This window comes from Grampus griseus (genome assembly GCF_964374135.1).
Source record: "Grampus griseus genome assembly, chromosome: X".
Classification (NCBI taxonomy): Eukaryota; Metazoa; Chordata; class Mammalia; order Artiodactyla; family Delphinidae; genus Grampus; species Grampus griseus.
Window position 1 is genome coordinate 35,829,926 of NC_138999.1, and position 22,669 is coordinate 35,852,594.

The 22,669-nt window shown below is 38.8% G+C and overlaps 1 pseudogene across 1 annotated transcript in view; it reads right to left on the reverse strand.

Annotated features, from left to right (window-relative positions):
• Window positions 1-2,222: 2,222 nt before the first annotated feature.
• Window positions 2,223-22,669, reverse strand: part of LOC309840024 (tRNA wybutosine-synthesizing protein 3 homolog) — a 44,545-nt pseudogene continuing 24,098 nt past the window's right edge. The window contains exons 2-3 of the transcript in view: window positions 2,624-2,970; window positions 2,223-2,591 (exon numbers count right to left, since the gene is read on the reverse strand). The product of the transcript in view is annotated as a tRNA wybutosine-synthesizing protein 3 homolog (transcript). The remainder of the gene's footprint in view (window positions 2,592-2,623; window positions 2,971-22,669) is intronic.

The following is a 22,669-nucleotide window of genomic DNA, read 5'->3' on the forward strand; positions in this document are numbered from 1 at the left end:
AAGCTATTAAAACAGAAAACATGGAAGCTATCAAATATTATTGATGTCAAAAGGGCACAGTAATCAATTTTAAGGGGTTCTACTTGCTAAAGATGGAACAATTTGAACATTAAAAAGAACAATGATCCTAAAGTCAGGAATAAGATAAGAAGGTCTGCTCCTAACACTTCCATTCAACATTGTACTGGAGGTTCTATCCAGGACAATTTGGCAAGAAAAAGAAATAAGAGCCAGGAAAGGAAAAAGTAAAAATATCTCTATTTGCACATGACATGATCTCGTAAATAGAAAATCCTCAGAAATCCCCTAAAAAACTATTAGAACTAATAGTTCAGCAAGATTGCAGGATACAAGATCAATAAACAAAAACCAACTGTACGTCTATACACTAGCAATAAACACTCTGAAAATAAACAATTCCATTTATGACAGCATCAAATAATACTTAGGAATAAATTTAACAAAAGAAGTGTAAAACTTATACACTGAAAATTACACAACATTGTTGAAAGATTAAAGATTTAAATAAATGAAAACTTATCACATGTTTATGGTTAAGGTAGTAATACTTCCCAAAGTGATCTACAGATCCAGTGCGATACCTATCAAAATCCCAGCTTGCTTTTTTGCAGTAATTGACAAGCTAATCCTAAAATTCATATGGAAATGCAAGAGACCCACAATAGCCAAAACCTTGAAAAAGAAGAACAAAGTTGGAAGACTCACATTTCCTGATTTCAAAACTTACTACAAAACTTATAATCAAGACAGTGTGACACTGGAATAAAGACAGACATATAGATCAATGCAATAGAACTGAGAATCCAGAAATAAACCCATTCACTTACAGTCAAACAATTTTCAACAAGCATGCCAAGACTATTTAATGGGAAATGAAGAGTCTTTTCAAGAAATGGTGCTGGCCCCCGTGTTCATAGCAGTACTATTTACAATAGCAAAGACATGGAAGCAACCTAAATGTCCATTGACAGAAGAATGGATAAAGAAGATGTGATACATATATAGAGTGGAATATTACTCAGCTACAAAAAAGAATGAAATAATGCCATTTGCTGCAACATGGATGGCCCTAGAGGTTATCATACTAAGTGAAGTAAGTCAAAGACAAATACCATATGAAATCACTTATATGTGGAATGTTAAAAAATGATACTAATGAACTTATTTACAAAACAGAAATAGACTCATAGACATAGAAAACAAACTTATGGTTACCAATGAGGAAAGGGGGGAGGGATAAATTTTGAATTTGGGATTTACAGATATATAAAATAGATAAACAGCAGGGAACTGTACTCAATATCTGGAAACAACAGGGAACTACATTCAATATCTTATAATAACCTATAATGGAAAAGAATCTGAAAAAGAATATATATATCTGAATCACTTTGCTGTGCACCTGAAACATTGTAAATCAACTATACTTCAATAAAATTTTTTAAAAATTTTTAAAAAAGAAGCGGTGCTGGGACATCTAGATATCCACTTGCAAAAGGATGAAGTTGGACACTTACCTCACAACATACACCAAAAATTAATTGAAAATGGATTAAAGACCTAAATGTAAGAGTTTAATCTGTAAAACTCTTAGAAGAAAATATAGGAGTAAATCTTCATGACCTAGGGTTAGGCAATGGATTCTTAGCTACAACACCAAAAGCACAAGCAACAACAACAGAAGAGAGAAATTAAACAATACCAAAACTAAAATCTTTTGTGCTGCAAACAATACTATCAAGAAAGTGAGAAGACAAAGGACAGAAGGAAATTTTGCAAATATATCCTTAAGAAGGGACTTATATCCAGAATATGTTTTTTAAAAAAAGAAACTCTTAAAACTCAATAATAAAAAGACAACCCAACCTAAAAATGAGCAGAGGATCTTTTTTTTGGCATTAAAAATCATAATTTTATGTTTTCAATGACTATGTGACTAAAAAAGATGGTATTTAAGAGCAAATATTATACACAGGTATTTTTTAAAGCTAAGGGTTTCTCTAAAATATAGGAAAAAAATAAATCTTGCTTTTCTGACAGGCTGATACACTCAACAGACTAAAATACTCTTATATAGAGCAACTTTATAAAATCTATTAGAAACATTATTCTACCAAGACACTTTGGAACCAAATCTCAGCAGTCTTCAGGGAAGACAGTTACACCCTGATTCCTGGATCATCGTGCTCATCATTTTCAAGTTATTTATCACTTCCTTCAGTAATACATTTGCCATGTGCTTTTTCTGGGTTTCTTTTTTTCTTATGAGTATATGATGAGTTATTTTTCTCTTTGATTTTCTCTTTGGGATGTGAGGTAGTAGAAATAGTTTCTTTTTACAAAGCATGTTATAGGCAGAAAACCTTTCAATTCTCTTCTTGCTTTCCTCCATTTTTTGATTTGCTTATCTTTAACAGGAAGTCAGTATATTCCTCTGTCACCATCAGTTTTCCTTTATGGCTTAATGGAACTTCTAAGCCATGTGTGCTCTGGACAGCCAACACAGTCTTTCCTCTCTTTCCCACTATTATGCCAGAGTTCCTGAAAGCAGAATCTATTGCCACTGAATGCTATAAATTCAAGTACAATCACAAAATTTTACCAGAATCTGTGCATCCTGCAACTGTTGACGCTGCACATGAAGAACAAGTGGTTCAAATTTCAAAACGGCACCACCATTCGCTTTCTTTAGGGCTACAATCACGTCATCTTTCACGTACAGTTTGTGTGTAACCAGTAGCCAGCAACGGTTTTGTTTCTGAACCTCAAAACCATTTATACCCCCGTCTAGGAGGATGATGCAGCCAGCGCAGGAACTGGCAGTGAAAAACTGTTCTCGCCCAGTCAAGGGCTGCACAAGCTCTACCACATCCTCGTCCACACTGCCTTTCCAGCTGAGGCCCACTTTGCTCAGACACTTGCACCTTCCATCTCTTGAACGCTGCACTACTATCCGTGCAAGGAGGGAGTTAGGGTCTGCACTTTCACACTAGCCTCGCCTTTCCCTGGGGGCAGCCATATCGAAGCCAGTGGTGGCCAGAAATGTCCAAACTCTAGAGGATCTGAGTAGACATTTCTCAAAAGAAGATGTACACGCCACTAAAAATGTGAAAAGATACCTCAAAACTGGGGTGGGGGAAGAACGTGAAAAGATGCTCAATATCATTAGTCATTAGAAAAATGCAAATCAAAACCACAATGAGATACCACTTTCCACCCAACAGGCTAGCTATAATCAAAAATACACATGATAATAAGTGTTGGTGACGATGTGGAGAAATTGAGACCCTTATATGTTGTTAGTGGGAATGTAAAATGGTGCAGCTGCTTTGGAAAACAATTTGGTAGTTGCTCAAGATGTTAAACATACAGTTACCATATGATCCAGCAATTCCACTCCTAGGTATATACCCAAGAGAAATGAAAACATACGTCTGCACAAAAACTTGTATGTGAATGTTCATTGCAACATTATTCATAATAGCCAAAAAGTGAAAATAACCTTGTATTTGTTTCCTAAGGCTGCAGGGCAGCTAAAAACAACAGAAATTTATTCTCTCACAGTTCTGGAAGCCAGAAGTCTGAAATCAAAGTGCTGGTAGGGCTGTGCTCCCTCTGAAGTTTCTAGGGCAGAATCCTTCCTTGCCTCTTTCAGCTGTTGGTGTCTCCAGTGGTTCCTTGGCTTATTGTGACCCCATCAATCCAATCTCTGCCTTGATCTTTACATGTCTCCTCCTTCTCTCTCTCTCTCTCTCTCCCCTCTATGTGTCTCTTATAAGGATATTTGTCACTGGATTTAGGGCACACTAGGATGATCTCATCTTGAGATCCCTAACTTAATTACATCTGCAAAGAAGCTTTTTCCAAATAAGGTCATGTTCACAGGTTTCAGGGGTTAAGAGATGGCCATATCTTTTTGGAGGCCACCATTCAACCCTCTACAAACCCAAAGGTCCATCAACTGATGACGAGTAAACAAATGTGGTTCATCCATACAATGGAATATATTTTGGTGCTAAAATGTACTGACACATGCGACAGCATGGATTAACCTTGAAAACATTATACTCAGGGAAGGAAGCCAAAGGCTACATGTGGTGCAATTCCATTTAAAGGAAATGTCGAGAATAGGCAAATCAATAGAAACAGAAAGTAGATCAGTGGTTGCGTAGGGTTGTTGCAGCCTTAGGCAGGCTGGGGAGCAACTGCTAACGGGTATAGGGTTTCTTTTTTGGCAGAATGAAAATGTTCTAAAATTGTATTATGGTAATAACTGCACAACTCTGTGAATACACTAAAAACCATTGAATTGTGCATTTTAAATGAGTGAATTGTATGGTATGTGAATTATAATCTCAATGAAATGGTTAAAAGTGAGGAATTAAAAAATGAATGTAATGAATTGAAATACATGACATATGCTAAAAATCCATAGGCTCGTAATGATTTTTCTAAAAAGCTCTTTGGTCATCTTTAGACAATATTGGTGAATAAAGGTAACGAATAACGAATTATTCTGCCTTTCTTATATGAACTGTACTTCAGGGTATCCAAACAGTTGATAAAAGAAAGTTCTTTATTACAGAAAAATTCCCACTAATAAAGGCAGAAGAAATGACAATTAGAAGCTCACAAATTTGTAAGCCCTAATGAAATAATGGATCAAGGCAATGTTTTCCATCAGGTGAAAGGCTGATGGAAACTTTAAAAGAGGGACTAACAGCACCAGAATCTGATGATTAATCTTAGCATCACTAAAAATGGGACAGCCAGACGTCACAGGCCTCCTGATATGGTGCAAAAGGAAGTACACAGTACTACTTACAAAATATATTTTTTAATTGAAATATAGTTGATTTACAATGTTGTGTGTTTCAGGTGTACAGCAAAGTGATTCACATATTTTTTTTTCCAGATTTGTTTTCCTTATCGGTTATTCCAAAATATTGAGTGTAGTTTCCTGTGCTGTACAGTAAGTCCTTTTTGGTTACCTATTTTATACATAGTAGTGTGCATATGCTAATCCCAAACTCCTAATTTATCCCTCCCTCACCCTTTCCCCTTTGGTAACCATAAGTTTGTTTCCTATGTCTGTGGGTCTATTTCTGTTTTGTATATAAGTTCATTTATTAGAACATTCTCTAACACCATACAAAAAAATAAACTCAAAATGGATTAAAGACCTAAACATAAGACTGGATACTATGAAGTATTCTTGCCAGTAAAATCAAACCTGAATTTGATCAAGCCTGTAAACCTAACTGCCACTTTATAGGAAACACAGGGTTTAAAGGAACATATTAAATGACACTGGAGACATGGATACAATCGGCCAAATACTGACTGTGGGAAATTTGCCAGAGCAGATGTGTCCATTTTTTTCTGCAAACAAATAGCAACAATACAAGAGGAAGGAGTAACCTATCAAAAAGACTTGAGATACATTAACCACATGCAATGAGGGACGCTGTCTGGTTCCTCGTTTGAAGAAACCAACTATTAAAACAAATAACTATGAGATAATGTGGAAGATTTTGAACACTGACTGGATATAAATGATATTTTTAAACTGTCAATATTTTTTAGCTGTGATAAGGGTTATGCTTGGGGGAAAAAGTTTTTATCTTTAGAGATACATACTTAAATATTTACAGACGAGAAGACATAATGTCTGGGATTTGCTTTAAGATAATGTCATGGTGGGGTGAAAAACGTAGTTGGGAATGTAGATGAAACAAGATTGGTCATCTGTTCGTAATTGTTGAAACCACGTGATGGGTACATGGTGGTTCATACACTGTCGTACTAGTATGTATGTTTGGAAAGGTTCCAGAGTAAAAAGGGGTTTTTTAAGTGTTCTTTGGAGCATTGAGTTGAGGCTTGAGTATGTTTTTTCCATATAAATCCGTATGTTTTTTGCCTAGTAAAGTTTATGGGAATTCCTTCTTGCCTAATCTGACTAAAGCAGATCATTTGGACGGCAGAGAGGCACGCTTTGAAATTGGGTCTGCGGTTTGTTTGTTTTTTTTTAATTGAAGTATAGTTGATTTACAATGTTGTGTTGTGTTTCTGGTATACAGCAAAGTGATTCGGGGTGTGCGTGTGTGTGTACATATTCATTTTCGTATTCTTTTCCATTACGGTTTATTGCAAGCCTGAGTTTGAGTTCTAGCACCAGTATTCACTAACTTTGTCAGATACTTAACATTTCTGAAGCTCAAAGCTCAATTTCTTCACTGGTCAAGCAGGCATCATAATAATAGCTCTCACCTGGGGTCGCTTGGGGGATTAAATAAGATAGAGAATACAAAGCACTCAGCACTTGGCACAGTGGCTGGCCGTGCTCCATAGATATCAGAGGCAGCTAATGCTTAATTATTTCAGTTATCTATTGTGGGTTCACTTGGATCAGCTGGGAGCTTCTTCGACTCTGTCTGCTGTCAGCTGGGACTACAGTCATCTGGTGGTTGAACTGGGCTGGAACAACCAAGACGACTCACACAGACGGCCAGCAGTTGATGTCAACCGTTGGCTGAAAGCTCAGCTAGGGCTGTTGTCCACAGCATCTATGCATGGCCTCTCCATGTCACTCGGGCTTCTCACTTGATGGTGGAGGAAGTGCCCAAGAGCGAAGAGGAAGCTGCCAGTTCTCAGGGCGTGCAACTGGCACAGGGTCACTTCTGCCACATTCTGTTGGTTAAAGAGTGGCAAGCCCTGTTCAGACACAATGGTAGGGGAAATAAACTCTACCTCTCAATGCGGACAGGGGCAAAGAATTTGCAGCCCTCTTTAATCCACCACCAAGTGTTCCTGTTTCCTCAGTACTTGGTCCATAGATAAAAATATAGATTCCAAGAATCACACCAAAAAATGTACTCATATATGTCTCTAGAAGGTAATTGGACCACACTGGCTGATACTTTCCTTGCTTCTCTGCAGACTAAGACAGGGCCTGGGGAATCGGAGGGGCTAGGCAGCCGCTAGCCCCTCACCAGTGAGAGGAGAAACCAGGGCAGGACCAAGTCTTCACTGCAGAAACACCTTGGCATGAGTCAGTGGTTCTCAAAAATAATTTATGAGACCAAATTAGGTCATCTATTTTTAATTTTTATGGTTATTAATTTGACAAATTGTAATTCAATACTGTTCTCCCAGGCAATAATTCTGGAGACTTGAGGAAATATTAGCATTCCCTTCCAAGGTATTCTTTCCTTAATTCTTTAGTTCCAAGGCATAACAGCTTTCCACATATTTCTTCTCTTATCCTTTGACCAACAATTGCTGACTCTCATGTATTCTCTGATATTAGCTAAAACACTGTCCAGGAGAGGTGATTGTTTGTTTTCATTTACTGCACATTATACAAACACAAAGTTTGGGTAAGAAATATTTCCTAGAGCTAATAAATGCAAAGTTAGGGGCAAGCTTGGGCAATGTGAATTTTACCTAAAGAGCTTTGCTTCTAATTGGAACACTTACAGTAAACAAATGATTGATAAAGACACCCAGTCACCTCTATAAACAAGGAAGCGGGGAATCCAGCCATGCTGAACACTGTGTTTATTTTCCACTGGAAGAGGATGTAAACTGCAATCACAAGCACGCCACCGTTTAATTTCTATACAAGACCCCCTCCTGGCTTCCTATAAAGCAAAAAACTGATGGCAGTTTTTGCTCACTAAATTTCTTTGTGCAGAATTGTTAAGTGCTATTAATTTTAGCATAGCTTATCAAAAAACAAATGACCAAACAAACAAACCAAAAGGCCTTAAAAAAAAAAAACCCTTAGGTGCTTCTAAGCTTGGAGTCATTTTGCTGTTGAAAAGATCCCAGCTGACAGCTGTGATATAAATGTATGGAGAAGGAAATAAATACTGGCTCTTAGACCATGACCTGGAAGTTATGTCAGAAGAGTCTGGCATTGTATCAACTGGCCATAAAGCAAATATGGGAGGGAGGGGATGGAGAGGATGGAATGGCCACATGTTTCTGGCCCTATCTGAAGTTCTGAGCACATCAGAGCATACAGCTAGAGGCTCAGAATCATCGTGATGATACACAAGTGGGTGAAATCATTTCCTTAGAAATGAACTGTCTTTGTCTAAGCTAAGACCCTTGCTGACATATCTGAGAAGATGTCTGACTTTTTAAGACTCTTTCTGACTTATTTAAGCCCTTCCTGACTTGTTTCAGACTCTGTCTGATGAATTAGATACCCTTCCTGATTTGTATGGGACCCTTCCTAACTTGTTCAAGACTCTTCCCGACATGTTTGAGACCATCCCTAACTTGTTTCAGACCTATCTTTTCATGTCAGAGCTTTCTGACATATTTGAGATCGTTCCTGATTTGATTGGGATACCTCCTGATGGACTTGAGACCCATCCTGATGTATTTGAGACTAGTCCTGAGGACTTTGACATGCTTCCTGATACATTTGAGACAATCCCCAACATATTTAAGACTCTTCCTGTCTGTCTGAGATCCTTCCCAATATATCTAAAACTTTGACAACCTGGAGACCCATGCTGATTTGAGACTCTTCCAGACTTGTTCGAGAACTTTCCTGGTGTGTTTAAGACCATTCCTGATGCGTTGAGATTCTTCCTCTCTGTTTTAGACTCACATATTTAAAACTCTTCTGGACAATTTTAGATGCTTCCTAACTTGTTTGAGATGATACCTGCCATGTTGGAGACCCCATCTGACATATTTCAGACCCTACTGACGTGTTTGTGACCCTTCATGACTTGTTTGACAGCCTTTGTCACTATGTGAGAAACTTCTTGACATGCTTGAGACTCTTCCTAAGATGTCTGAGCCCCTGACTGATTTGAGAAAATTCCTCATGTATTTCATCCTCTTCCGGACATGTTTCAGATCCTTCGCTACTTGTTGGAGGCTTCCTGACATTTTAGAGAACTAGGTTGATTATTTGAAACTCTCTCTTTCTGTTTGTGACCCTTCCAAAAATATTTGAGACACTTTTTTTTTTTTGCGGTACGTGGGCCTCTCACTGCTGTGGCCTCTCCCGTTGCGGAGCACAGGCTCCGGACGCACAGGCTCAGCGGCCATGGCTCACAGGCCCAGCTGCACCGCGGCATGTGGGATCTTCCCGGACCGGGGCACGAACCCGTGTTCCCTGCATCGGCAGGCGGACTCTCAACCACTGTGCCACCAGGGAAACCCTGAGACACTTCTTGACTTGTTGAGACTCTTCCTGACTGAGACCCTTCCTGAGGTAATGAAAACGCTTCCTGAGATCTTCCTGCCATGTTTGAGACTCTTCCTGGCTTGTTTGAGAACATTCATGACACATTTGAGACCCTTGCATATATCTGACCCCTTCCTGGCTTGCTTGAAACCGTTTCTGACTGTTTGAATCTCTTCTTGACATTTTTGAGACACTTTTTGAGGTGTCAGAGATAACTTGTTTGAGATTGTACCTACAGTATTTGAGACCCTTCCTGACTTGTTTTGACAGTCTTTATGACTATGTGGCAGCACTCCTAAGTTGTTTTAGTTTCTTTCTGATGTGTATTAGATTCTTCTTGTCTATTTGAGACTCTTCATGACTTACTGTCAATGCCTAACTGAGTATGAGATCCTTCCTGACATATTTGAGACCCTTCTTGACTTATTTGAGACCATTTCCGACATGTTTGAGACCCTATCTGACTTAATGAGATGCTTCCTAAGAGGTTTGAGAACTTTTCTATTTGAGACTCTGCCTTTTGAGATGCTTCCAGATGGATTTAGGACTATTCCTGAAATGTTTCCTACTTCTCCTGGTGTGTTTGAGACCCTTCCTGACTACTTTAAGACTGTTCCTGACTTGTTTTGAGCTACTTCCTGACATATCTGAGCCCCTTCCTAACATGTTTGAAACTCTTCTTGACTGTTTGAGCCACTTCCTGTCATGCTTGAGACCCTTGCTGATGTATGTGAACAATTCCTGCATGGTTGAGACCTTTTATGACATATGTGAGACACTTCCTAAGCTACTTGAGACTTTTCCTGATGTCTTGAAAGACTCCTTGATTTATTTGAAACCCTTCCTGACACATTTGAGACTCATCCTAACTTGTTTGAAATTCTTTTCGACATTTTTGAGACTGTCTATTGGAGACCATTTTGTATGTATTTTAAACTCTACCTGAGGAATCTGAGACCCTTTCTGACCAGTTTAAGATCCTTCCCTATTTTTCTGAGACTCTTCCTGATATATTTGAAAACATTTCTGACTTGTTTGAAACTCTTGCTGAGCTGTTTGAGACCATTCCCGAAGTACCTGAGACTCTTCCTGGTTCTGAGATCCTTACTAATGTACTTAAAACTCTTCCTGATTACAATCAGACACTGACTTTTGGGGAAACAACTTTCCAACATATTTGAGACCCTGCCTGCCTGTTTGAGAAACACCCTTACAAGTAAGAGGCCCTGCTTGACATTTCTGAGACCCTTTTGGACTGTTGGAGACTCTTTCTGATGACTTTGGCACCCTTCTTCGCTTGTCTCACAGCCTTTCTGACCCTTGGAAAGCCTCCCAGACATGTGTGAGACCCTTCCTGACTAGTTGCAATCCTTGCTGAGGTATATGAGAATTTTCCTGACATATTTAAGACTATTACTAACCTGTGTGAGACTTTTCCTGATACATTTGAGACTCCCTCTGAGTTTGAGATGCTGTCTATTTAACACTGTCCAGACTTGTTTGAGCCTGATGTATTTGAGACCCTTCCTAATGGCTTTGAAACATGTTTTAAAATCTTCCTGAGTGTTTGAGCTCTTTAGTGATGTATTGGAACCATTCTTGTATGGTGGAGACCCTTGTTGAGATATTGGAGGCATTTCCAGCCTTATTTACAATCCTTCCTGGGGATTCCCTGGTGGTCCGGTGATTAGGACTCCAAGCGTCCATTGCCAGGGGCCAGGGTTCAATCCCTGGTCAGGGAACTAAGATCCCACAAGCTGTGTGGCATGGCCAAAAAAAACAATAATGAAAAAAAAAATCCTTCCTAACATATTTGAGACTCTTCTCAAAGTACTGAGAAACTTCTTGATGTATTTTAAACCCTTCCTGAGATACTTGAAATTCATCCTGATTCATTTGAGACCCTTCCTGACAAGTTTTTTTGTCTTTTTTTTTTTTGGCCACGCTTCGTGGCTTGTGGGATCTTAGTTCCCCAGCCAGGTATTGGACCCAGGCCCCGGCAGTGAAACCACCGAGTCCTAACCACTGGACTGCCAGGGAATTCCCCTTCCTGACCATTTTAAAATCCTTTCTTAATCGTTTGAGACCATTCCTGAAGTATTTGAGATTCTTCCTGTCTCTGAGACCCTTCCTGGTGAATGTAAAACTCTTCCTAACTACCTTCAGATAGACTCTTCTTGTCTGTTTAAGACACTCACGGCGACTTCCCTGTTGGTCCAGTGGTTAAGAATCCACCTTCCAATGCAGGGGACATGGGTTCGATCCCTGGTCCAGGAACTAAGATCCCACATGCCACAGGGCAACTAAGCCTGCACGCCGCAACTACTGAGCCCGTGTGCTCTTGAGCCCACACACTCTGGAGCCCACGTGCCACAACTAGAGAGAAGCCTACGCACTGCAACGAAGAGCCCACGTGCCACAACTAAGACCCGCCACAGCCAAAAATAAATAAATAAATAAATAAATTTTAAAGTGTTATTTTAAAAAAGACACTCTCTCACAAGTTTGAGACTCTACCTTACTACGTGAGCCTTCTTGACCGGATGAGACCTCTCTTGATTTGTTCGACAGCATTTCTGACAGATTGAGACCCTTCTGATATCGTTGAGATGTTTCCTGAGAAAATTCCTTACATATTTAAGACTTTTCCAGACAGTGTGATCCTTTGTGACTAGCTTAAGATGTTACCGTCATGTTTGAGACCCCTCCCCACCTGCTGGAGACTCTTCCTGAGGTGGTAGAGATTCTCCTTGTATTTGAGATTCTTCTTCTCAGGGTAAGATACTTCCTAATATATTCAAGACCCTTACTGAGTTGCGTCAGAGCTTCCTGGTGTATTTGAGACTCTTCTCTCTGTTTGAGACCGGTCCTGACACACTTAAGAACCTTTCTGACCTACTTAAAACTCTTGCTGAAATGTCTGAGGCACTTCATGACTTGCTTGAGAAATGTACAGACATGTTTGAGACCCTTATTGTTGTTTTTGAGACCCTTTATCTCTGTTAAAACCCTCTTTGATGTCTTTAAACCTCTTCCTAATGACTTTGAGATGCTTCCAGAATTGTTTGAGAAGATTCCTGATGTATTTGAGACTTTTTTTCTGTTTGTGATACTTCCTGACATGTTTGAGTCCCTTCTTAATATGTTTCTTACTCCTCCTGATGTAGTTGGGATTCTTCCTGATGTATCTGAGGCCCTTCTTGACTTTTGAGACCGTTCCTAACACGGTGACACTTGCTTGTATCTGACACACTTCTTTTCTGTTTGCAACCTTTACTGGATTATTAATAACTCTCCTTAACTACACTGAGAAACTTCTTGACTGGTTTGAGATATTTTGTCATGTACTTGAGACTCTTCCTCTCTGCTTCAAATACTTCCTGACAAGTTTAAGACTCCTCCATACGTGTTTGAGACCCTTCATGCTGTATTTAAGAACCTTCCTTGGGCTTCCCTGGTGGCATAGTGGTTAAGAATCCACCTGCCAATGCAGGGGACATGGGTTCGAGCCCTGGTCCAGGAAGATCCCACATGCCGTGGAGCAACTAAGCCCACATGCCACAACTACTGAGCCTGCATGCCACAACTACTGAAGCCCGCATGCCTAGAGCCCATGCTTCACAACGAGAAGCCACTACAATAAGAAGCCCACACACAACGAAGAGTAGCCCCCGCTCGCCACAGTGAAGATCCAACACAGCCAAAAATAAATAAATTTATAAATTAAAAAAAGAACCTTCCTTGTGTGTTTAAGACTCCTCCTGAAAAGTTTGAGAGTCACCATGACTTGTTTAAGATTCTTCATGACATATTTGAGAACTTCTCTGACGTGCTTGAGACACTTCTCCTATTGAGACCCTTATTGAAATCTTTGGGCCCTTCTGGATGTGCTTGAGACCCTTCCTTTTTGTCTGAGACCCTTTCTGACAAGATTAAAGCTCTTCCTCACTACTTTGAATACTTGTGGTCCAATTTGAGAGAACTGATGTGTTTCAGACTTTTCCTCTTCCTTGGCAACACTTCCTGTCTTGTCTGAGACACATCCTAAAAACCTTGAGACTCGTCCTGATGTATTTGATATCTCTACTGTATTTAGTTTCCTAGGGCTGCTGTAAAAAAAAAAAAGGCAACCCCCCCCCCACAAACTGGGTGTCTTAAAATAACAGAAAGTAATTCCCTCATGGTTCAGGCCAGAGGTCTGAAATCAAGGTATCAGCAGGATTGATTTCTTCTGGAGGTTCTGAGGGAGAATCTGTCCCATGCCTCTCTCCTAGCTTCTGGTGGTTGTTGGTATTTCTTGGCATTCCTTGGCTTGTGGACATATCACTCCAATCTCTGCCTCCGCCTTCATATGGCATTCACTTTCCTATGTGTCTTCACATGGCCTTCCTATAAGGACAGCAATTATTGAATTTAGGGCCCATCCTAATCCAGTATGGCCTCGTCTTAACTAATTACATCTGCAAAGACTCTATTTCCAAATAAGGTCACATCCTGAGGTTCCAGGTGTACATGAATGGGGGGGGGTGCATCATTCAACACAGGTGCACCTACAAACATATTTGAGATTCTTCCCAACTGTTTGAGACCCTTCAAGACATATTGCAAACTGTCGGATGAATTTGAGACACTTCCTAACTTGTTTGAGATGCTTCCTGATTTTTTGAGAATTTTTCTAATGTATTTGAAGCCCTTTCTAACTTGCTTGAAAGTCTTCCTGTTTGAGACTCTTCCTAACATGTCTGAGATTGTTCCTGCCATATCTACTACTCTTGTTGACATATTTGTGAATCTTCCCAATTTATTTGAGATATTTCCTGAGAGTGAACCTGGCATATTTGAGTCTTCTGTCTCTTTGAGAGTATTCCTGATGGATTTAAGAAGCTTCCTACCTATTTAACACTCTTTCTGACATGTTTGAGAAGACTTCATGAATTTTTTGAGACTCTTCCAGATGTATATGAGATTTTTTCTGACGTTCTTCAGTCCCTTCTCAACTTGGTTGAGACCTTTCCTGACATGTTCAAAACATGTGAGATGTTTTTGAGACACTTCCTGCTCTTTGAAACACCTTACTGACTTATTTCTAGTTTGTCCTTGCTATTTTGAGAACCTTCCTGACTTATTTGAGATGCTTCCTGATGTATCTGAGACACTTCTTCTCTGTTCTGGCTACTTCCTGACAAGTTTGAGAGTCTTCCTGGAGTATTTGAGACACTTCTTGCTATATTCGAGAACCTACCCTCATGTATTTAAGATTTCCTGACATACTTGAGAGCCTTCGAGACTTGTTTAAGATTCTCCATGACATATTAGACACCTTGCTTAAGACCCTTCTCAACTTATTTGAAACTTTACCTGACATGTTTGAGATCCTTCTGGAGGTATTTGGGTTTCTTTCTCTTTCTCTCAGTTTGAGATGTTTACTGACTTGTTTTACAAGTTCTTCTTGACTACTTTGAGAACCTTCCAGACTTGAGTAGATTCCTGATGTATATTTGAGACTCTTTCCCTCTGTTTGCAACACTTCCTGACATGCTTGCTACTCTACCTGATGATTAGATTCCTCCTGATATACTTGACATTCTTCACCCTCTCAGTTGTATCTGAGACACTTCCTTTCTGTTTGAGACCCTTACTGACTTATCTATAACTCTTCTTAACTACTTTTAGAATGTTTCTGACTTGTTTAAGATGCTTCCACATGTATCTGAGAATCTTCCTCTCTGTTCTAGAAACTTCTTGACATATTTAAAGCCCTTCCTGACATGTTTGAGACGGCTTCTCATGTGTTCCAGACCTTCCTTGCCATATCTGAGAACATTTCTCATGTATGTAAGACTCTTCTAGACGTGTTTGGGAGCCTTCATGGCTTGAGACTCTGGTATATTTGAGACCTTTTCTGACATGCTTGAGATGCTTCTCGAATTGTTTGAGTCTCTTTCTGAAATGTTTGAGACCCTTCCAGGTTTATTTGAGAGTCTTCTCTCTGTTTGAGACCCTTACTAACAAAAGCTCTTCTTGACAGCTTTGTGATCCTTCCAGACAGGTTCGAGAGGATTTGCAACGTATTTCAAATGCTTCCTCTCTCTCTCTCTCTGCAACACTTCCCATCGTGTTTGAGACACTTCCTGGTATTTGAGACTCTTCCTGTGATTTTTTTCCGACATGTTTGAAACTCTTCCAAAGGTTTTTGATATTCCTCCTGATGATTTTGAGGCCCTACCTGATGTATCTGAAACGCTTTCTGATCTGCAAATGACTCTGTTGAATTGTTTGAGACCCTTTCTGACATGTATGAAGCTATTCGTAGAGTATTTGAGACGTTTCCTGTCTGTTTGAGACCCATTTTGACTTGAAGACACTTCCCGCCATGTGTGAGATTACTTTGAAACTGTTTCTAACTTAAGATGATTCTTGATGTGTTTGAGACATTTCCTCTCTGTCTGTGACCCCTCCTGACTTGTTTGAGACACTTCCTGACATATTTGACGCCCCTCCTAATGAATTTGAGACCCTTCCTGACAAGGTTGAGACTCTCCCTGACTTATATGAGACCCTTCCTGATTTTTGACACATCCTGAAATATTTAAAACCTTCTCTGACTTGCTTGCAACTCTTCCTGACTCTTTGAGACCTTTCCTGACATGTTTGAGACCACTCCTGACATATTTACTCCTCTTCCTGATGTATTTGAGACATTCCTTGAATTTGAGACTGTTTTTGACATCTTTGAGATTCTTCTTGTCTCTTTGAGACCATTCCTAATGGATTCGAGAACCTTCGGTACTTATTTAAGACTCTTTCTCCCATGTTTGAGACCCTTCATAATGTGTGTGAGACTCTTCCTTACACGTATGACTTGGTTGACATGCTTCCCAACTCAGAATCCCTTAGTGAAATGTTTAAGACCCTTCCAGAAGTATTCAAGACACTTATTGATGCTCATTGACAAATGTAATGTCCTTCACGACTACTTGAGATCCTTCCAGTCTGGTTTGAGAGGATTCAGGATGCATTTCAGCTCCTTCCTCTCTCTTGACACTTCCTGTCATGTTCGAGACACATCTTGTCATGTTTGAGACTCTTCCTGATGATAGTGAGCGTCCCCCGCCCCCTGATATATTTGAAACCCTTTCTGACATGCATGACTCCTTTTCATGTACTTGGGACCCTCCCTTCCTAACAGGTATGTGAAGTATTTGAGACTCTTCCTCTCTGAGACACATCCTGGCTTGTTGGAGATGCTTCCTGAGATGTCTGAGATTTCCGGACTTGTTTGAGACTCTTCCTCATATGTTGGAGACTGTTCCTGACACACTTGCTATTCTTTCTGATATATTTGAAAATCTTCTTGCTGTCTTTGAGACATTTCCTGACTGTTTGAGACCATTCATGACATATTTGAGACTCTTCCTGTCCTTTTGTAATCATTCCTGACAGATCTGAGAACGTTCCTTCCCTATTTGAGATTCTTCCTGATGTATTTGAGATTCTTCATAACATTTTTGAAATTCTTCCTGACATTTATGAAATCTTTTCTAACTTGCTTGAGACTCTTCCCAACTTGTTTGAGAATCTTCCTGATTAAGACTCACAAATGAATTTGAGACACTTCCTTCGGTTCAGTAAACATTACTGGCTTATTTACAGTCCATCCTTACCACCTTGAGAACATTCCTCACTTATTTGAGATGTTTCCTTATGTATTTGAGACTTTTCCTCTCTGTTCTGGACTGTTTCTGAGAAGTTTAAGACTTTTCCTGTCATGTGTGAGGCTCTTCCTCACATATTTGAGAACCTTCCTGACATATTTAAATCCCTTCCTGACATGTTTTAGAGCATCCATGATTTCTTCGAGACTCTTCCTGATATATTAGGAACATTTTTTCTACTTGCTTGAAACCTTTCCTGACAAGTTTGAGACCCTTCTGGAGGTATTTAGATCTCTTTCTCTCTGTCTGAGACCTTTATTTACTTGTTTGACTTGTTTGAGAAGATTCCTGATGCATGTGAGACCTTTCCTCTCTGCTTGCGACACTCCTAATATGTTTGAGAAACTTCCTGACATGTGTGCTACTCTTCCTGATGTATCTGAGATTCTTCCTAATTCATTTGAGACACTTCCTGATATGTTGATTCTCTGGGTTGTATCAGAGACACTCCATTTCTGTTTGAGACTCTTACTGACTTATTCATAACACTTCCTTACTACTTGGAGAATCTTCCAGTCTGGTTTAAGAGGATTTGTGATATATTTCAGATCCTTCCTCTCTTTGTGACACTTCTTGTCATGTTTGAAACACATCTTGATATGATGAGACTCTTCCTGACCATTTGAGATGTGCCTGCTGTGTTTGAAACCCTTACAAAGTTGAGGCTCTTCCTGACTGTTTGAGACTCTTTCTGACTTTCCCGAGACTCTTCCTGACTTTCCTGAGACTCTTCATGACATGTTTGAGACCTATATTTATTTATTTGAGACTCTTCCTGACAAGTTTGAGACTTCTTGACATACTGTGACCTTTCCCAACTATTGGAGACTGTTGCTCTCAGTTTGAGACACTTACTGACCAATTTGAAACTCTTCCTAATGACTTTGAAAGTGTTCTTTACTTGTTTGAGATGATTTGTGATGGTTGAGACATTGTCTCTCTAATGTGACCCTTTCTGATGTGTTTGAGACTCTTCCTGACAGATTTGAGACTCTTCCTAATGTATGATTCTCTTCCTAATTTGCTGGCCTGTTTAGGACCATTAGAGACATATTTTACACTCTGCCTGACAAATTTGAGACCCTTCCTTACCAGCGTCAGACCCTTCCTGACTTGTTTGAGTTGACTACTGTGTTAGATATTCCTCTTGACTATTTGAGTCTCTTCCTGCCTGGGTAAGATGACTCCTGATATATTTGAGACCCTTCCTAACTTATTGTTACCTTTCCTAACTACTTGAGACCTTTCTCATAAAATTTTAAGATCCTTACTCACTTTTTGAGAACCTTCTTAACAGATTTGATACCTTTCTTGATTATATGACACCCTTCCTTCGGGTTTGAGACCTTTTGTGACGTATTTAAGATGTTTATCTCAGTTTGAAGCCCTTACTGACATATTTTGAAATCTTCCTGACTACGTTGAGACCATTACTGACTTGTTTGAGATGATTTCTGATGTATTTGAGACACCTCCTCTCTCTCTGAGAGCATTTATGATACATTTGCCACACTTCCTGATGTATTTAAACCGTTCCTATATGATTGAGACCCTTCTTGTCTTGTCTATGACCCTTCCTGAGGCAATTAAAACTCTTCCTTACCATATGACCCAGCAATTCCACTCCTAGGTATACATTCCCTGCAGAATAAGAACTGATGTTCATACAAAACTTGTACTCAAATGTTCATAGGATCATTATTCATAATAGCCAAAAAGGAGAAACAACCCAAATATCTATCAACTGATGAATAAATAAAATGTGATATATCCATACAGTGGAATATTATTCAGCCATAAAAGGGAATGAAGTACTGATACATACTACAGCACAGACGGATCTTGAAAATATTACACTAAGGGAAAGAAAACAGAAAAAAAGGTCACATGTTATATGATTCCAGTTATATGAAATGTCAAAATAGGAAAATACATAGAGACAGAAAGTAGATTTGTCATTGTCACCGGCTGGGGGTAGGGAGGAACAGTGAGGGACTGCTAATGGGTATAGGGTTTGTTTTTAGAGTGATGAAAATTCTGTAATTAGATAGTGGTGATGGTTGCACAACCTTGTATACACACTAAAAGCCACTAAATTATATACTTCAACATGGTGAATTTTACTGTATGTGAATTATATATCAACAAGAAACTCTGTTACAAAAACAAAAAACTCTTCCTGATGACTTTCAATTTTGAGATAATTCTTGATGTATTTAAGACCTGTTCTGACTTTTTAAGACCTTTAAGAACATGTTTGAGACATGAAGACATGGAGACCTTTCCTGATGTGGTTTTTTTTTAAGATTATACATGGTTTTATTTTTCTTCAGCTTTATTGAGATATACTTGACATATAACATTGTGTAACTTTAAGGTGTACTATGTGATTATTTGATACACATGTATATTGTGAAATGATTACCACAATAAGGTTAGTTAACACCTCCATTACCTGACATAATTACGTTTTCTCGGTGTGTGGTGAGAACATTCAAGATTTACTCTCACAGCAACTTTCAAGTATATAGTAAACTGTTCTTAAACATACTCACCATGCTATACATTAGATCCCCAGAACTTATTCATCTTATAACTTGTAAGCTTATACCCTTTGACCAACATATCCCATTTCTTCCAACACCATCACCATCCCCCCCACAGCAGCCCCTGGCAACCACCATTCTACTCTCTGTTTCTATGAGTTCAGCCTTGTTAGATTCCATATATAAGTGAGATCATTCAGCATTTGTCTTTATTTGACTTATTTCACTTAGCATAATGCCCTCAAGGTCCATCCAGGTTGTCACAAATGGGAGGATTTCCTGCCTTTTTATGGCTGAATAATATTCCTGTGTGTGTGTGTATGCATCACATTTTCTTCACCCATTCATCAGCCAATGGGCATTTAGGTTATTTCCATGTATTGGCTGTTGTTAATAATGTTGCATTGAACATGGAGATGCAGATATCTATTTCAGATCCTGATTTCATTTCCTTTGGATATATACCCAGAAATGGGATTGCTAGATCATATGATAATTCTATTTTTAATTTTTTGATTTTAATTAAAATTTTTAATTTTTTGTTTTCCAAATGGCTGTACCAATTTACATCCCAAACAATGTAACAGTGCTCTTTTTTCTACATCCTTGCCAAGACTTATCTCTTTTTTAAAAAATATTTATTTATTTTTATTTGGTTGCATGGGGTCTTAATTGCAGCAGGTGGGCTCCTTAGCTGCAGCACATGGGCTCCTTAGTTGTGGCTCATGGGCTCCTTTGTTGCAGCACACAGGCTCCTTAGTTGCGGCATGTGAACTCTTAGTTGCGGCATGCATGGGATCTAGTTCCCTGACCAGGGATCAAACCAGGGCCCCCTGCATTGGGAGCACAGAGCCTTATCCACTGCACCACCAGGGAAGTCCCAACACTTGTTATTGCTTATCTTTTTGATTATGGCCACTCTAACAAGTATGAGGTGATAGCTCACTGTGGTTTTGATCTGCATTTCCCTGATGACACTGTGGTTTTGATCTGCATTTCCCTGATGATTAGTGATATTGAGCACCTTTTCATGACCTGTTGGCCATTTGTATGTCTTTAGGAAAATGCCTTTTCAGGCCCTTTAACCATTTTTAATTGGAATATTTGGGGGACTTTTTGGTATTGAGTTGTATGAGTGCCTTATATATTTTGGATATTAGCCTATCATCAGATATAAGGTCTGCAAATATTTTCTCTCATTCCATAGGTTGTCTTTTCATTTTGTTTATTGTTTCTTTTGCTGTGTAGAAGATTTTTAGGTTGCTGTAGTCCCACTCATTTATTTTTGCTTTTGTGGTGTGTGCTTTTGGTGTTATATAAAAAAATCATTGCCAACACTAATGCTAAGGAATTTTTCCCCTATGTTTTCCTCTGGGGATTTTAGAGGTTCAGGTCTTATATTTAAGTCTTTAATCAATTTCAAGTTAATTTTTGTGAGTGATGTAACATAGGGATCCATTCCATTATCTTACATGTGAATATCCAGTTTTCCCAATACTATTTATTGAAAAAACTATCCTTTCCCCATTGAGTATTCTTGGCCCCCTTGTCAAATATTAGTTGACAGTATGTGCATGGTTTTATTTCTGGGCTCTCAGTTCTGTTCCATTGGTCTGTGTGTCTGTTTTGATGCCACTAGTATACTGTTTTTATAACTATAGCTTTGTAGTATACTTTGAAATCAGGAAGTGTGATGCCTTCACCTTTGTGCTTCTTTCTCAAAAGTGCTTTGGCTATTCACAGCCTTTTGTACTTCCACATGAATTTTAGGATTGTTTTCCTATTTCTGTGAAAAATGCCATTGGAATTTTGATAGAGATTGCACTGAATATATAGATGGCTTTGGGTAGTGTGGACATCTTAATAATATTAATTCTTCCAATCCATGAACACAGGATATCTTTCCATTTATTTGTGTCATTTCAATTTCTTTCATCAAAGTCTTATAATTTTCACTATACACATCTTTCACTTCCTTGGTTAAAATTCTGCCTAATTTTTCCTATTATTTTTAGTGCTATTATTAATGGGATTGTTTTCTTTTTCAGATATTTCATTGTTAGCGTATAGAAACGCAACTGATTTTTGTATGTTGATTTTGTATACTACAATTTTTCTGAATCTATTGATTAGTTCCAGCAGTTTTTTGGTGGAGTCTTTAGGATTTTCTATGTATAAGATCATATCATCTGCAAACAAAAACAATTTTATTTCTTTTTGTTTATATGTAAGTTTCAGGTGTATATTATAATATACACTACAAAGTGATCAACCCCAAAAGTCTAGTAACTATCCATCCCCATGTAATTGACTCCCTTCAACTTTTTCACCCACCCCCAACACCCTTCCTTTGTGGTAACCACCAACCTGTTCTCTGTATCTGTGAGCTTGCCTTTGTTTTGTTTTGTTTAGATTCCACATATAAGTGAAATCATATGTATTGGTCTTTTTCCTTCTGACTTATTTCACTTAGCATAATACCATCAAGGTCCATCCATGTTGTCACAAATGGCAACATATTCTTTTTTATGGCTGAGTAGTATTCTATTGTATATACACACCCCATCTTCTTTATCCATTCTTCTGTCAATGGACACTTATGTTGTTTCCATATCTTGGCTATTGTAAATAATGCTGCAATGAACACAGGGGTGCCTATATCTTTTCAAATTAGTGTTTTCATATTCTTGAGATAAGTACCCAGAAGTGGAATAGCTGGATCATATGGTAGTTCCATAGTTCTATTCTTAATTTTTTGAAAACTCTCCATACAGTTTTCCATATTGGCTGCACCAAGTTACAATCCCCCCTCAACAGTGTACAAGGGTTCCCTTTTCTCCACATGCTCTCCAACACTTGTTATTTCTTGTCTTATTGATAATAACCATTCTAATAGGTGAGGGGTGATATCTTATTGTGGTTTTGATGTGCATTTCCCTAATAATTAGTGATGCTGAACATCTTTTCATGTGCCTGTTGGCCATCTGTATATCTTCTATAGAAAAATGTCTATTCATATATCTGCCCATTTTTTAATTGAATTATTTTTTGCTGTTCAGTTGTTTGAGTTATTTATATATTGCTAGTAACCCCTTATTGGATTTGCAAATATCGTCTCCCATTCAGTAGGTTGCCTTTTTGTTTTGATAATAGTTTCCTTCACTGTGCAAAAG